At 30.0% G+C, this 16,679-nt stretch overlaps 1 non-coding gene across 1 annotated transcript; it reads right to left on the bottom strand.

Moving 5' to 3' along the window:
- Window positions 1-13,625: 13,625 nt before the first annotated feature.
- Window positions 13,626-13,732, bottom strand: LOC149513454 (small nucleolar RNA R71). The gene has a single exon (XR_016330543.1). It is a non-coding gene; the product is annotated as a small nucleolar RNA R71 (small nucleolar RNA).
- Window positions 13,733-16,679: the final 2,947 nt, after the last annotated feature.

Below are 16,679 nucleotides of genomic sequence, written 5' to 3'. Positions count from 1 at the left end.
TGGTTGGAAGTTTCTTATCATTTTAGGATTTCTTTTAGAGTAATATTAGGATTTATTTTATGCAATAGGATTTCATTTGTTATCATTTTAATAAGAGGCAAGGATAATGCATTTCATTACATTTTCTCTTTCATTCAACCATGGTTTCATACTTTGTTACCTTTCATACTTTTCATTCCCATTCTTAAATTTTAGATGATGAAGATTTAGATAATGATAACAATAATTCTGAAATTTAATTTTGAGAACTCATTCAAATTGATTTGAAAAGATTATTTGAGCAAAAAAAAGCTAGCTACTAACAGATATAGAAATAGATATGTCTTGAAAATATGCAAAGATCCATGAGCTTATTTTTGTTCAATAGATGAAGTTTAAAGAAAGCATTCACATTTAAGATGAAAAATAGCCATCTTTCTTTTACCATTCAGAAAACCATTCATTACTACCCTTTTAATCTTATTATGTTTTCTTTTTCTAAAAAATCCTAACCAAAGATCACTCTTTACACTAGGAGCATTTTTTTAAAAAAAAGAAAAAAAGGCAAAAGATTGTAAAAGGTCTCAAAGAGAGAAAGAAAGAAAGAAAAAAAAATCTCACAAACAGGTTGGGACAAAGTAATGAGAATTCTTTTGTGAGGAATGTGATGAAAAAAAAAAGAAAAAGTAGGGAAATGATGTGGAATGGGACAAAATGCCAAGTTGTTTCGAATGATGAGAAATGATCATTTGGTTTTAAACCCTTTAAACACATGTTTTGAGCCTATTTTACCCGTTTCTTTCATGACCCCTTACCATGGCCTACATTATAACCTTTAGAAGTCCATTTGGATTAAGTGTGAATGCTTGAATTGAATGATCATATGTTGGACTAAGGCATGCTCCTAATGGAATAATGAAATCGTGCTACATTACTTTAGAGATTGAAGTGTGAGAGATACCACTAATGGATGGGAAAAGATGAAAAAGAAGAAAAAAGGAAAAAATGAAAAAAAAGAAAAAAATGAAAGAATGGAAAAAAAGATGAAAATGAGAGAAAAGAAAAACTCAAATTGAAAATCCGAAAGGGCGATTTAGGTAGAAAATCTTTGAGTTGAGAGTTGGACACATGTAGGAAGGTCAAAGACATATGAAGATCTCTCAAAGCTGGGACAAAGTTCAATGAGCTCAAAGATGATCTCAAAAGTCAATGGAATGAGTTTTTGAAAAAGAATTATGGATTAATGTTAAGAATTATTTGACTATTCATTGTTTGGATATTATTACTCTATTTGTTCAATACCATTCCTAAAGTCATGCTTTGAATTTGCTCTTTTGTGCAATTATTTTGTATCAGACTCGCTCTTCATTGATTACCTTTCCCGTAATTCATTTTGTGCTATCTTATTGTTACATCCCTAGAATAAATCGAGGAAATGTATGATTGCATTGTATTTGTCACGATTTGAAATGATCATGAATGAATGAATATGTATTTAAAAGATTCTTGCATTCTTTTGAAAAAAAATCTAAGATGATAGGGAGTAAAGAAAAACTTGAAAAGATTATTTGAAAAAACTTATGATGTGACCAAGTAATGAATGTGGTGATGGATTGGTCAACATAATTTTGTGAGAGGTGATCAAATGATGAGAATCAACGGACAAAATTTATTTTGAAATGGCTAGTGCTGAGAAGCCTATCAATGGTTATCAAGTGATGAACATAATGTGGATCAGAGGATAAAATTTATTCTAAAGTGGCTACTACTTAGAACATGTGTATTGTGGTGAAAATAGTGTAGGTCAATGGATGAAATTTATGCTGAAATTATTAGTATTGAAGAGCTTATGAGTTGTGATTAAATGATATGAGATAATGGACGAAACTTGTTTTGGAATTGTTAGTGTTGAGAAGCCTATGAATGGTGATCAAGTGATGAAAATAATGATGATCAGTTGATGAAACTTATTCCAAAGTGTTGAAAAGCTAAACAAGGAGAAAACGTGAGATGGTGGAGTCTTAAGAACCATATTACCACATTTTGATTAGAATTTCATAACCTTGATATCTGCATTACATGCATTATGTTGGCATTATTTTTTGGAGAATGTTTAAAACTTTGGTTTGGATAAGCATTTGCATTATACAGTAAACATTTGAATCTTGGTTAAGAATATGGCACTGTGAGAATCTAGATTGTTGCATTTACATCATTGAGAAAATATTTGCCTTGTTATTATGACATTCATTGTATGCACAATTTTGAGTCACTTGAAAAAGAAATTGAGAATCTTTTGGTGAGAATTTTTGAGCTTTCAAATGAGAATTTTTGAATTTCTAATGAGAATATTTTATGTGTGAAACCTAAAATTTGTCGAATGTGAATCTTCGAACTCAAATGAGAATTCTTGAATTCCAATTGAGAAATTTTGAGTTGTAAAACCCTAAGATTTGTCAAATGTGAGCCTTTGGACTCAAATGAGAAGCTTTGAACTTTTGGATGTAAATCTCCAAAATTCAAATGAGAATCTTTAAATGTTAGATGTGAATCTCGCAATTTGCAAATGTGAATCTTGAGATCATGCAAATTTGAATCTTTATGAAACTAAAATTTTGAGAATCAAATTTCAATGAATTCCTGCGAAGCTGAGAGGTTCTTGCAAATCTAAACCTTTGATTTTCGAACTCAAATTATGAATCTTTGAGTTTCCATTACAAATTTCATCAGATCTATCTATGACTCCTCTAGACATGATCATCAAAGAGCCATTTATTTTTCAAAGTTGTGGTGCCTCTGTTTAGAGGAGCAATTTTTTTTTCAAAAGTTGGAGTGCCTCTGTTTAGAGGAGCTTTTTATTTTCCAAAGCTATGGTACCTCTGTTTAGAAGAGTAATTTATTTTTCAAAGTTGTCGTGCCTTTGTTTTGAGGAGCAATTTATTTTTCAAAAGTTGTGGTGCCTCTAATTAGAGGAGCAATTTAATTTTCAAAGTTGTAGTGCCTCTGTTTAGAGGAGCAATTTATTTTTCAAAATTATGGTGCCTCTATTTAGAGGGCGGTGCCTCTGTTTAGAGGAGCTTTTTATTTTCCAAAGTTATGGTTCCTCTATTTATAGGAACATTTATTTTTCTCAAAGTCTTTAAGCCTTTGTTTAGAGGAGCTTTGTTTACTTTTTCAAAAAAAAAAAAGAAAAAGAAAAAAAAAGAGCGTGAATATGTTGAAATGATCATATGCAAGGTATCTACGTCTTTGCACAATTCCTGTTGCACAGGAAATGCACAAAGAGAGGTAGTTGTAGAGACCCTAATTGATCCGGGCCTAACCCATTGGGTTTGGTTCAACAAGGTTTGAACCTAAGTCGATTAGGTCGGTTTAACAAGATCCAACCCACCAAGCCCAATTGTTCATTTATTTATTTATTTTGGGTTTTATCTTCTTAGATTATTTATTTGTTTTGTTTATCACTAATTTTTCGTTTTTTATTTTATTAGGTGGTGATAATGGAAAAAATAAGAAAAAAGTAAATTTGGCCGTGACTAGGGTGGTAGAATTGTAAATGGAATGAATTTATTTTGTGATGATCTTATCCAAGGTGGACTCATAATTGAATAGGAATTCCTCTAATTTTTCTCATAAATTAACACATTGATCAAATAAAGGGAGAGAGGGAGAGAGAACAAAAAACACAAAAATAAAAAAGACAGAGATCACACAGCAATAGATTAGGTAGAAAGCACACAAAATAGGGAAATCATGGTGATCACACAGAGAAAATATACGGCAGAAAGCATAAGGGTCAGAAAAATCAGAAAAAGATTTTGAAGATTTTTGGAAAAATCTAGAAAATTCCCAAATTTCGACGAAATTTTCTAGTTTCCAATGAATTTTTCGGCATCAGTTGACTTTTTCAGCATATTTTTCAGAATCCGATAGAAGATCTTGATGTCAATTGAATTTTTTGATAACTGTTTGGCGAACCAACCCAGATTTTGGTAATACTCCCCAAAATCCAGTTGATATTCAACCGGAGTTCATTCGGTTAGAGAGAGAAAGAGAGAAAAAAAAAAAGGGGAAAGAGAGAGAGGGAAAGAGAAATCTAAGAAAAAAGAAAGAATTTGGCCCTTTATAGCATCACTTTCGAGCATCTAAGAAGACCTGGGTTCCGCACATTTTTTCTTTCGGACGACTCGACCCATGTCCCAGTCAGACCATGCTGCTGAGTCAAGTCGAGTCAATTTTTCCTCGAGCCGATTTAGCCGCTCCAACAGAACCATTTCTATTTTTTTGGTATTTTTATTTAGTATTTTATTTATGTGTTCTTTTTAGTATTTTTATATGATTAAATTTTAAAAAAATAAAAAATAAAAAATAAAATAAATTTGAGAATAAATATTAATTATCCAATGATGGAATTTATAGAAATTTCAAATGGTAAATTTTTATAAAATTTCTAGGTGAAAAATTTTGTCTAAATCTATCCCAAATGACAAAATAATTTAGATGAAATTTCAATAACAATAATTAATTTTTATTTTCAAAACCAAAAAAAATATAAAATAAAAAAATTTGGTGGAATATATTTAAAAATTATCCAATGATAATATTCTTAGAAATTTCAAATGGTAAATTCTTAAGAAATCTCTAGGTGAGAAATTTCTTTAAATTTGTCCCAAATTGTGAAAGAATTTAAATGAAATTTCAATAAAAAATAATTATCATATTATTTTCTCTTCAAAAATAAAAAAAAAAAGAAAAGAAAAAAAATTTCTAAATAGGCCCAAATAGTAGAAAATTTAGAAATTAAAAAATTTTTCTAAATTGACTCAAATAGTGAAAATTTTAAAAATTCAAAAAAATAAATAAATAAAAAGAATTTCTAAATAAGAATTCTCTTGAGATGATGAAGTATTTTTAAAAATTTTGTCAGATTAATGAAAGAATCTTATAAATTATTTTTAATATTTAACATAAAAGTTTAAAACTATTAGAATCAATACCTAAGGATAAATTTAAAATAATGTGGTATCATCCTTCAGATGGACATGTGGGGGTGTTATAATCTTCTTCACATGTAATCGAACTTTCGAATCCTGTTCTGGTTAATAGATCCATACCTATTATTTTAAAAAAACTTAATTAAGCCTAAGAGCTTCTTAAGATGATAGATTTCATAGGTGAGTAATCATACCTAGTTAAAAAAAGATTAGTGACAACTCTTTTTGTTAAGTTTAGATATAAATTTTTAGATCTATATATTATGACATACTTTATTTTTTTTTATTGATTGGATTAAATTATTTTTAAATTAATGAAATATATTAAAAATTTAGATTATTAAACAAAAAAAAATCATTCAACCATCCAAGAAAAAAGTTTGAGAGAAAAAATGAAGCAATGTATCTAATTTTTTAGGTAATAAATATTTAAATGCTACCAAAAAAATTAAATTAAAAACATTACTAGAAAAAATAATAAAAATGATGGATTTATAATTTATTTCCGAGAGAATTAATAAACAAAAGGTAATTTTAGTTTTTATATAAAATTTTGAGATAAGCATAAAAATAAAACCTCTACTGAAAACATGAAACCATCTAAACAGTAGCCGGTTTTAGTATGCAAAAATGAATTGACGTGACCAACGGCAAAATTTCGAGCGTTGTTTGAGCAGTTGTTTTTCAGTGCCCCTAGCTGCCTAGCATTCTTCTGTAGCACACTAATTGGATCCAAACACAGGTTTGGATATCGGGTCGGTATTCGGTAACCAAAAGCAATAATTCTTTTTATAGGTTTTCCCGTAAGTTGGCCTTTAAATCAGATGACCTTTTTCATCCAAGTCCGCTCCCTTACATTACTATGGTCGGGTATTAAGTATGATTTTTTAAATTTGGATTCAGTTAGTCAATTCATAATATTATTATATAAAAAATTATTTTTTTATTTTATTTTGATAAAATTTTTTAAGATATTAGTATAAATTTTTTTTATTATTTTAATAATAAATATTACTATTTTCTATTGTTAACAATAAATATTTTAATATTAAATAGTATTCTATTACTACTTTAATAATAATAATAAATATAAATATAATAAATGATATTTTATTTTTAAAATATGTTATTTAATATAACAATACTAATTCTTTAAAAATAACATTTTAATTATATATATATCTTTTCATATTTTACTATTTTAATTATTTGTTAACGTTCTCAATACTAATATATAAAGTATAAGTGTTATTTTAATAACAAATAACAGTATATTAGTATTTGTTAATAACAAAAAATAAATGATACCTTTTTATGATTCAATAATAAATACTTTTAAATAAATTATACTATTTAATAATACAAATATTTTAATAATAAATATTACTATTTTTAATACTTTATTTTAGGAGAAATAATATTTTAACAATAAATAGTAATATTTTAAATATTTTCAATCTTAATATAAATAATAATTTAATAATGAATAGTATTCTAATATCAATATAAAAAATATTTTAAAAATTTTATCATAAATGCTATTCTTAAAATATTACTATTTTAAATATAAATAACAAAATGTTTATTAATCAAATACTATTATTTTAATACTTTTGTAATAAGTACATTTCAATATATCAATAATATTTTAATCATTATGTCAATATTATTATTTTAAAAAATAAAAAAATTTTGAAATGTAATGAAACAATAAAATAATACCTTTTATTAAATCATTCACACAAAAAAATTAAATTTTCAAAAAAATCAATAATTTAAAAAATTATTACTTTAAAGTACATCTTCACCAAACAAATAAATTTTTATTCTTCATTAATTTTTCTATGATAAGGGTTCAGAGCCACATGTCAACTTTTGTATGCTAAAACATTGTATTATTGTGTGTTTTTTTTTTTTTAAATGGACTTTCCCATTTTAAACACATGTCCACTCTTATAACGTTTTGATATTGTGTTTTTTTTAATAGATAAAGGGACTTCATAACTTGAGGGAGACACGTTTTAGAGGAAGAGATTCCATGATTGATGGTGTTGTACCCGTAAAGTCACATTCGCTTTTGTTGTGTCGAGCATCTAAACGGTAATTCGAGAGCAATGGTGTTGGTGCCGACCAATCCATAGAGGATAAAACTATGAAAATATAACAAAAAAATTGATAAACGATAAAAATTGGATTTGCATTGATGTTTATGCTCCGATGCTCAAATTAGTGTTTGGTTTAGGACAAGGAAAGAGAATACAATGAGATGTTTGCTTAAAGGCTAGAAGTTTTCGCTAGTTTAGAAATACTTGAATGGGGCTATTTATACATGTGATGGGGGACCTTGGGCCTAGACAGCTCGAGGTTGGTGTAGGGGGGCTAGAGTTGACCTCATAAGCTTGAGCCAAGTTGGTAGTCGACTGTCCATTCAGGGAGTGATAAGTTAGCACATTGGGACACAGGTTGGTAGGCTATTGAGGTGGTTGAGCTGACATGTATCTCAGTATTTCAAGTCGCCCCAACACTTCAACTTAACCAAAATGACTAGAATGCCCCCACTTGTCAACTGACTTATAGTCAAAGTAATGTCCATATTATCCTTTGGAAACTACAATGCCCTTAACATTATGGTCCATATCGAGTAGTCTGAGGTATCAAACTAGTGAGGATAGGCTTGGCCGATCTATTATCATTTAGACTGAGTTGAGTATGGATTTCTAGCTTTCATTAAGTCGCTTAGACAAAGGTGTTTTTTCGATTGTCTTGACCTTAATTTGCTAAGATAATCATGGGATCATGTTAATGTGGATGAGGTGGTATCACTATTTGAGTTTGAGGTGATACGGTTGATGTATGTTTATTTGTGATGGCCAACGTGACACTCACAATGTGTATAGCATATTCGACATGTTATTATGTCTGTAATTGATGTGACATTTATGAACTTCCTATAATGGATCATAGCAAGTTTGATGTTACATTAAGTGTATGGTTGATGTAACACTAATAGATTTTGCATGGTGAGTTCTATAAGTGAAGGAACCAACATGCCCTTTATGCAAGCTCCTTTGAATCTACATTTATTGAGGAGAGAAAATTTTTGATAGTTCTTTGAATTAAGGTTAAGAATGTGAAAGGTTATCATCAATAATCGTTATGGTGACATGGCTTAATTTGGGATGTTCATTTGATCTAGGACTTGGCTATATAAAAAGCCTTCTAAGGTCCTAATTTCTGGTTACCTAGACTAATAAAGCTCCCTAGCCAACTAGTTCCTGCCAATCTCAAATTTTTCTAGCTTTTTTTTGTTTGATCTTTTTTTTTTTTTCAAAAAATCTTCAATATGTTTCTCTCTTTTTAACTATGTTTTTTGATTCTAGCATGTTTAACAACTTTAGGGTAGAAATAAGGGGAAGGTTAGCTCAGCCAAGCTGCCTATTGGTTAAACATAATGTTTGTCAAAGGTTAAAAGCAAATCGAAAAGAACGCCTAAGCAAAAGGAAAAATAGTCTATCATGGGATGGATGAACTTCTTATAGTAATTGATTCCGACCTCTAAAGCCCTTCAATCCCAATACTTGTGGCTAATGTGGCTTATCTATTTAACCTTCTTTCTACTTCCTTTGTTCCCCTTCTGAATAATCCAAACCCTTATTACCTTCGTTCATTTTTTTCTTCTCAACTTGCCAATAATCTAAGCTCAGAGTCTAGCTTTAGCTCATCTTTTTCATGTTCTTCTTTCTCTAATGTAGCAGAGGTTCGAACCCCTGCTCATGCTCAGGCTCATGGGCCTGCTCAATCTTCAAAAGTTAAGCAATCCGACTATGAGGCTAAGGAGGCTCAAAGTTCTAAGTAGGCTGAGGGGTCTGACTAAGTAGAGGAAGAAGGCGAAGGTGAAGAAGATGCAAAGGTTGCTAACAACGATGATAATGAAGACCTCACCCCTTCTACACCTTTAGCCCCTTAGGCATAACTCCTAAAAAGGTGATAAGAAGCTTAAAAGGTCAAGCTAATCCTAAAGACTGCCCTAACTTGTGTTTTGTCATCACATCTCTGTGATGAAAATCAAATTTGATTTTCCCAAAGAGGCCATTATCAACTTTCTTTACTTTTTTTAATTATTGAACTTCTTTTGTCTTATAATTTAACCATAACTTAGGTTACCCTAAATTCTTTTAGGTACATAGTAGGATTTAATATTCTTTGTAGAAAATTAGGTCTTATTCATTCTGTCCCCCTCTTTAGGGAATTTTTTGCTGCTAAGAAGCATCTCCATGATAAGAGTTGGTTTTATGTAACAACTTAGCCCACCAAAATAAATTTTGCCAACTGATGCACTTAAACTTTAATTTTTTCATGCTCATTTTTAGTGTAATTTGATTCATTTTTTAGCTTCATCCTCGGCATTTTTGGCATAATTACTTCTAAATGCACATTTATCTTATGTGTAGAAACAAATTATGAAATTGAGGAATTTTAGACAATTTTGATACAATTTAGAGGATTTTTGGTGCAATTTGAGCGAATGGCCTAAATTATTGTTAATAAGCAAATTTGGCATTGATGGAGTTGCTTGATTTTTTTTTCATCATTTTTGAATAATATTTTCATAGTTTTAGTAAATTGTTTGTTAAAAATATTCATATAATGTTTGGGAATTTTTGCATAAATATATATGACAGGTATAGGCCAAACGTGAAGATCAACTTTGTATGGATATTCTTTCCACTTTGGCAATTTGTTTGCATTCTTGTCTTTTTTGGATTTTTAGTTCTACTTGTTACCTTGTTTAGTTTAATTTTGTGCAATTTATTTCATGATTTTAAAGTGCTATTTTATATGTTTTATTTTTTTAGATTTTACACTATTTGGAAATTGAGTTCATTGAGCCAATTTTTTTGGTTAATTCATGCTATTTTCTTGTTGATTTAGGTATTTAATTCATAGATCTATGTTGTTCCAACTTAGATGAAGTTCATTTTCATTAAATAATTGAAGATTGAAATTTTCTTTTGCACTCTTCATACATTTCCAATACATATAAGAATTAGAATAGTTTCTATTCATGTGTTGCTATAATTTTTTGCATGTTTTCTTTTGCAATTTTAATTTTTCACTTAGTCCTTTACTTTATCATAAAAATTTCAGTTTAGGTTTAGTTTTATTTGTGCCATTTTGTGAAGTATAAAAATCAGTTTCCAACTTGCTTGTTTCTTGCTATTTCTAGTTTGCCATATATAGTTGGTTGATTCTTCTTTTGTATTCAGTTCATTTTTTTTTTTACTCTTAGATCATGTTTTCATATAGCTTGCTTAATGTTTAATTCAAAATTCAATTTACATTTACTAAGCCTTGCATGTTTTTAGTTTGAGTACTTATGCATATTATAGTTTTATTTTGGTTTGTGCATAATATAGTTTTATTTTGGTTATATTCATCTTAGGCGTCAATTTCAGTTTCATGCATTATTTTTTTGTTTCTTTATTTTCACATAATTTTCATACATACTTTTCATATTTGATTTTCAATCATGCATTTTATTTTAGCTATTACTTGTTTTTGCATTTTAGGATTAGTTAAAATTTTTCATTTGCATTTTATTCATTGTTTTTCATATTTTGTTTTCTTATTTGATTCTAGTTGATTACTTGTATTTTTTTAGTAGAATTTCAATTGATTTTTGTTATTTGGCATATTAGTTTTTTTTATTTGTTAATTTTGCCTTAGTTAATTTTTCATTTTCTTATAGTTATTCTTTTATTGAACCAACTTTAGTAAGAGTAGCGTGATAACTAGTACTTAGCTTAGTAAGTTTTGCCTAATCCCTGTGGGATCGATATTGTGACTTAAAGGTCACTTTTACTACTTGCCTGGCCTATATACTTACAGTTATCCTATATCTCCAATTCCCAAGCTCAATAAAGACCTGAAAGGTCCTTTTCCTTTGTATAGAATAAGTCAAGGTGGTTTGAGAGATTTAATAATGGCCTAGGCATTTTTTAAGAAGCCAAGACCAGAACCCTAACTACAAATGAGCTCGGTGCTCAGGATACAATAAATGACTTCTTCAATAAAGGGAAGCTAGTAGTTGATGCCTATGAGCTAACCACCTTAAATGTTATTAAGGACGTGGAGTACTATGGTAGGTGTTTACTAACTTTTCATAGCTAACTTTGCTTTTGTTTATTTTGTTGTAACTTTCAGTTCAATTTTGTTTTACAGACATGGCTAGTCAAAGTGAGGGTAGTTTTGACATGTCCTGTTTTATATAGCCTCTTAGGGGAACAAGATGGGTGAGGCCCCTTCTTAGCTCTTTATTCCCTTTTAAGGGATCAAAATAATTATCCTCCCACGTCTTCAGCAAGGCCATGTCAATGGCAAAACCCCAATCGCACTACAGAAGCTCAAGCAAAAGACCATGGCACAAAGGTTCCTAAAAAGGCCGCGGACGGAGTTTTTCTCCTTCAAGCTTATAGGCAAACCCTAGCCCTCATTGAAGAGGGTTTTTATCACTATAGAGTTTGACTCTTTAGAGAATGCCTATGAGGATCTCGAGGTAATGAGGAAAATCACGTAAGCCATAATGTCCAAAAAAAGTTTGTCCATCTTCGAGCTTGATTGATAGCACCTAAATATAAAGAGTTTTTACATATAAAAAATGGTGCTAAAATTTAAATTTTGGATTATTTTTAGTGCTTTTCATGTTATTGTCATGGTTTTAGGTTTTCAAGCTTATGAACTCCATTTTCATGCAAGCCATGCATGCAAGCATGTAAGGAGAAATTTTGGCCTAATATTGGAAGCTCATTATCGAACCACATTGTCCCACATTCATAGAGTTTCAAGTGCATAAAGACTCTCCCAATGATGCATTCGACTAAAGCTTTATTTTGAGAAAAGTTGCATGTAATTCTCAGCTCACTTGGACTCCATCATGTTCAGATCCAAGCATGACTCCTTTACTTAGCTATGAAGAAATTATGTGGCATGAGGACTTTATCCATTCAGCCATTCCAAGATGAGGATTAATTTACAAAAGCATGGACTCTACAAGCATCAACCTATTCGGTCAAGACCATTTTAGAAAGCCTCCATGCAATTTTTCCATAATGAAGGCTAGGTACATTCGATTAAGAAGAATTTGAAGCTCACTATGAAGCTTGTTGCTTAGCCTTGAAGATTTTGAGTTGGAATAGGATTTTATCCATTTAAATTTCAACACTTGGATAAAAGTCAAACTACTCTTGAATTTTCAAGCCTTAACTAGATCCGCGGGAGCAAAATTATCAAGATTTTATCAAGATTCAAATAAGGGCCAAAATTGCACCATCAAGAGACCATTCAACCAAGAGCACTTCATTTCCCATTCACTCATCTTTTCTCTTCTTTTCTTTTAGTTTTTTTTAGTTCTTTAGGAAAGTTATTAGCTTAGGTGACAGATTTACCAATAACCACAAAATCTTTTTTTTCTTTAATTTCCTTATTTTTATTCAAGAAGTATTGTTTTCAAGATTTTTCTTTTCTTATTTCCAAGTTTCAAGTCTTGTTTTATTTTCTTTATATTTGGCCAAGAATTATTTTTTCAAGATTAATCCAAGCTTTCTTTTATTTCTTGCAAGATTCGATAAACACATTTTTTTATTGTTCTTTAAGTTATTTTTATGCAATCTTTATTCCAAATTCATTATAAACATTCATCATTCTTAAGTTTCTTTATTTTTCAAGCTTTCAATTATTGTTTTCTTAGATCTAGTTTTTGGCAATATTCTTTTACTTCCCAAGTGATAGTTGGTGAAGTCATGATCTCTACCTACACATTGCTTTAAATTTTTATTTTTCTTTCCAACCAACTCTGAATTCTTATTTGTTTAGATATAAGATCTTAGGCTTTCACCTATGGTAATTGTGAACAACCCAACATTACATTCTATAATTCCTAAGGAGATGATACTAGAATACTTCCATTTATTACTTGATCTGTGCACTTGCAGGCTATACGAAAAGCAACAATCAAGTTTTTGGCATCGTTGTTGGAGATTATAATGGTGTTCTCAATATCAATATAAAATTCTTAACTATTTATAATCTAAAACTTTTTCTTTTATTTATTTACTTTTTTTTTTTTTGCTTTTCTTTGATCTTTTCTTATTTGTATGTGTAGATCCAAAAGTGTTGACTTTGTTTTTGTTTATCAAGAAATTGAAAAAATCTTTAGAAAAAGAAGAAGAAAAGAGCAATCAACACCACTTGCACTAACTTCCATTGCTAATGCAAACAATGAAGGGCAAAGAACATTAAGGGACTATGCAGTTCCCAATACAAATGGTTTTCAAAAATCTATTAGAAGGCTAGCTATTCAAGCCAACAATTTTGAAATCAAGCCTTTAATCCTACAAATAGTCCAAACTTTTGTGCAATTTAGAGGGTTACCAAGCAATGATCCAAATCTCCACCTTTCTACCTTTCTTGAATTATGTGATACTTTTCGCTATAATGGTGTTTTTTATGAAGCTATAGACTAAGATTATTTCTTTTCTTTCTCAGGGACAAGGCAAAAGTTGGTTGTCTTTTTTACCACCTAGTTCAATCACAACTTGGGATGACCTGGTCTAAAAAGATTTAGCAAAGTTTTTCCCACTAGCAAAAATAGCAAGGCTAAGGAATGAGATCACCACATTTCTACAAGCTTATGGTGAAATATTGTATGATAGATGGAAAAGATTCAAAGAGCTATTAAGAAAATGCCCATATCATGGATTACCCCAGTGGTTACAAATCCATATCTTTTATAATGATCTCACACCACCTATGAGAACCACCTTAAATTTAGTTGTTGGAGAGGCAATTATGAGCAACACTCTTGAGAAAGCAAATGAGCTTATTGAAGAGATGGCTACAAATAATTACCCATGGGGCATGAAAATAAAGGTTAGTAAAAAGTTTGCTAGTTATTTGAGGTTGATGCTATTACTTTTATCAATTCCCAACTAGTCGCCTTCATAAAAAAATTTAAAGCCTTAAGAAGCCAACCCTAAGCCAACTATGTGAATGCTAACCAAAGACCTTTTGTTGCTTGTGATATCTGTAAAGGTATGAAGCCATCCAATTTGCTTAACACCATAAGTTAACTATCCTTGAGACCATAGCACATAAAAAATCAACCTTTCAAGACTAAGCTAAATCCATTGAAAGCATGGAATCTCAAATTACCACACTGGCTGAAGATCTTCTAAAGCAAAAAGATAGGTGATAGCTACAACATCGAAGAGTGGAAAACTTTATGTGGTGAACAGCTTGCTCCAAAAGTGATCCCTAGGTTGCCAAAAGTACGTGTAAAAATTGATAAACATGCTTCAGATGCTCCTTCAAGGTTGAAGGATCCAATCCATTTCCTCAAAGATTTTAGTGACAAAAAGAGGAAAGGTAATTTGCAAGATTTGATGAACATTTCAAGAATTTGGAAGTCACCATTCCTTTTTCTAAAGTCATAGAATGTATACCTAAACACACTAAGTTCTTGAAGGGAATTCTGTAAAAAAAAAAAAAAAAGATAAGAGATCATGAAACAATGGCAATTGCCCAAAAGTGCAGCACTATCATACAAGAAGGAATGCCACCAAAACTAAGTGATCTAAGGAGTATTACTATCTCTTACATTATTGATAATCGATATTTTGATAAAGCCTTATGTGATATTAGTGCCAGTATTAGTATAATGCCTTTATCTATTTTCATGAAATTGGGAGAAAGAAAGTTTGAACCAACAACAACCACAATATAGTTTGCTAATGGATCTATCAAACACCCTAAAGGTGTGGTTGAAAACTTAATTATTCGAATAAGAAGGCTACTGCTCTTAGTAGATTTTATGATTTTAAAATTTGATAAAAAGGTCAAGGTGCTAGTTATATTAGGGAAACCTTTCTTAAGGATAGGAAATGACTATAATTGATATGTAGAAGAGGGAACTAACAATGAGTATGCATGATTAGGAGATTTTTCACATGAAGGCACACAAAGAGACTTAAAAAGTAATTTGAGTCATTACCACCAGTACAATAACATAATCCAAGGTGAAAGCAACCATTAAACCATCCATTGAGGAACCCCAAAAGGTAGAATTGAAGCCCTTGCCATCTTGTTTGAAGTATGCATTCTTGGGTGAAGCATCTACTTTCCTAGTTGTTATCTCTTCAACTTTAAGCCAAAAGTAAAAGACAAAGTTGCTAGAAGTATTGAAAAAGCGCAAAAAGGAATTGCTTGGTCAATAGCAGACATCAAAGGAACAAGCCTTATCATATAATGCATAAAATCCATCTAGAAGATAAGTAAAATGGAACAATTGAATAACAAATGTGCTTAAATCTTGCTATGAAAGAGGTGGTCAAGAAAGAAGTCATCAAGTAGATGCTGGAATTATCTATCCAATTTCAAATAGCTTATGTGTAAGTCCAGTTTAATGTGTACCAAATATGGGGGCATGACAATAGTGACTAAAGAGGATAATGAATTGATCCTCATATGAACGGTAACTAGATGAAGGGTTTGCATGGATTACAAGAAGTTAAAGAAAACCACTTACAAGGATCATTTTCCCTTATAAATTTAAAAATGAGTTTGGGGTTTTAGTTAAATTTGGGTTAAAATTTTAAGAATTTACAAATTTTTCTAAAAGTTTTTAACATCTAGGCAGACTTTTGAAGCAAGCTCATTTTTATAATTATTCCAAATATTAATTTTCCTTTATCTTCTTTTTTCCATTAAAAGTTTTATTACTATTTTATTATTATTATTATTATTATTATTATTATTATTATTATTATTATTATTATTATATTTATCTTATTATTTAATAATTCCCTAATAGCTAGGCAAAATTATTTTTTTTATTCCCTCCAACATCTAAGAAAAAAATTTAGAATTATTATTATTATTGTTGTTGATGTTGTTGTTGTTGTTATTGTTATTGTTGTTGTTGTTGTTATTATGTTTTTGTAGATTAAAAATGCATGGGAAATGGAAGATCAATATTGAAGCATGAAAAATCAAATTACCTAGTAAGTATAGAGATTCAAACATTAGTACATAGAATTTTAATTTTACCAATAATGAAAGAAATACGTATGAGAATGAAAACAAATCTATCAAGTTGTCCATCAATAAACTGTACCTAACCCAAGATGGAAAACATAGGTATTTAGACTTTTAAAAGAAAAGCTAAGCAGTATCTACAAGTAGCATGTATATAACCCTAGGTAGAAACATGCTCACTTAGCTTTGAAAAGATGGCTAGGTTTTACATGTTCTTATCCCTATAAGACCCCACATGTAAGCAGAATGGTTGGAAGCAATATGCCTACTGCCATGCAAGAACAATTAAGAAATGAAGCTTTGGCTTTTTTTTTCTTTTTTTTTTTCATCATAAACTACCTTTACATGGAAAAGACATAACTAAAACTTATGAGACAACATGAGGCCATAAATTTCTAAACAACAAGCATGGAACAGGATGGCTTCTACAAGCAAACCAAATTGAAATAGCAAACAAGAAATATAAGAGAGAAAAAACTTCAAACTTCTTTAACAGTAGCTAGACACATTGGGAAAAAAAGGCAAAATCGAGTGAAGCTTTCAGCTTCTTAAAATAGTTAACGCCTACAAGTGTGAAGTTTTGGGCTTCAAGACAATTCATGTTTGGTAGAAGAA

Source organism: Durio zibethinus, chromosome 19 (genome assembly GCF_047325235.1).
Source record: "Durio zibethinus cultivar Kanyao isolate XHJ-2024 chromosome 19, ASM4732523v1, whole genome shotgun sequence".
Lineage (NCBI taxonomy): Eukaryota > Viridiplantae > Streptophyta > Magnoliopsida > Malvales > Malvaceae > Durio > Durio zibethinus.
The sequence above is the reverse complement of the archived record's forward strand: the minus strand, read 5'-3'. Positions and strand labels throughout refer to the sequence as shown.